General features: G+C 37.2%; 1 non-coding gene across 1 annotated transcript; it reads right to left on the reverse strand.

The window, feature by feature from the left end:
* Positions 1–955: 955 nt before the first annotated feature.
* On the reverse strand, positions 956–1,043 carry trnay-gua (transfer RNA tyrosine (anticodon GUA)). Its single transcript is given in 2 exon segments — positions 956–991; positions 1,007–1,043. It is a non-coding gene; the product is annotated as a tRNA-Tyr (tRNA).
* Between the last annotated feature and the right edge of the window lie 630 nt (positions 1,044–1,673).

A 1,673-nucleotide genomic window follows, 5' to 3' on the forward strand; every position in this document is an offset into this window, starting at 1 on the left:
AAGAATCAAGTCAGCCAGTTTGTCAGTATACATTTGTTAATTATTTGTTTAAATTTGGCCACAAACAATAATTATCACCTGCAATTAGGTCAGGGAAAAGGAGAAGGAATTTTCATTAATTGTGTTTAAAATCCTGACAACCCCAATTAGCCAACAGGTCCATCCCGGCTGACACCCGAAGACTGCTTTGCCTGTTGTTGAGATAAAACTCATTATGCTTTCTCCGGTACACTGAATGCCCCACAATACTGGTTAAGCCGGTCAACCCTTCAACTTTAAGATGTAATTTGGATGTAAAGTAATCTGGTGTGAGGTCATGAAATTTGTGGGCAGATCGCACTCATTGTGGAAAATGATCCAGTGAGACTGGTGCTGATAGTGAGCGTGTGAGAAAGGACATGACCAGTGAGAGTGCAAATAAAATAGCTTTTGGAATGTCAGTATGTTTTGATGTAGCCAAATATCCTACTGAAGTGTCCTTGACAGCAAACATTTTGCTGCTTAGTCAGACTTTTTAGTCTGTTTTTAGTCAGACCAAAACAAAACACATACAGCACATACAAAACTTAAATAAGAGCCGTAACTATAATGCCAACAACTATAACACATTTTATGATAGGTTGTCTTCAAGAGATCTGATCTAAAGTGGACTTCAGATTAGATTAGATAAAACTTTATTAATCCCTCGGGTGGGTTCCTCTGGGAAATTCAGTAATGAGAGTTTAATAGTTCAATAAGAGTAAATAGTATACATTATACAGAAATAAATTAACTCTTGCTTAGTTTATTACTATGAGACGTTCTACCACATTGATTTGATTCAGGAGTTTGTAGTGGTTGAGAAGTTGGCACACTTATCAGGGAGTTTACAGTTTACAAGTAACATATGTGACATTCCCAACTGCCAACACTGACGATGTCTGTTCGCCACTCTTACCAAAACACAAAAGCCTGCTCCTTCGAGCCGGAATCGAACCAGCGACCTAAGGATTTCAGCACAACTCTCCTACAGTGCTCCGCTCTACCAGCTGAGCTATCGAAGGGGTGAACTCTGGGTTTGTTAGGTTGTATATTCTACACACAGCTGTGTTGTGTATATATGCACAGTACTGTAGGTGTACTGATTACTGCTGTTTACTGCTGTAGACTTTTATCAGTTGCAGGTTGCTGGAAGCACTTGACTGCTTACAAAAACAAAGTTGGTAAACCAAAAGAGTAAGACTGTTGGTCAAAACATCAAATAAAAGATAAAAGAGCTGAAACCAAACACGGGTCTCATATTAGCTGGTGTGTTCAGTGTCATGGATTAAAATTCTTGTTGAGGAGAATTTTTGTTAATTGACCAAAATTGACTTTTTTTTTGTTTGTTTGTGAACTCACTGTAAAAATCATACATTTCTGTAGTAGAGAGTTAAAAAAAAAAAAAAACAGGAACATACTGTGATTTAATTATTTATCTACTACTTATTTACATTAGTGTTGTATGATTGCGAATGGAAGACGTCTTTTTCAATAGAAAGTCTGTAAAATGTATGAAAATACAGATAAAAGTCTAAAATTTATGTCCTCCTTCACATTTTCCAAGTGGGCTGATTCTAGCCCCCGGGCCTCATGTTTGACATTATTACCTTTTCTTACAAACATAGCAGCTTTTGGCTCAAAAATGGACGGTG

The sequence above is a fragment of the Copadichromis virginalis genome, linkage group LG18 (genome assembly GCF_057382275.1).
Source record: "Copadichromis virginalis isolate Kocher_CV1m ecotype Utaka linkage group LG18, C_Virginalis_male_GT1.1, whole genome shotgun sequence".
Classification (NCBI taxonomy): domain Eukaryota; kingdom Metazoa; phylum Chordata; class Actinopteri; order Cichliformes; family Cichlidae; genus Copadichromis; species Copadichromis virginalis.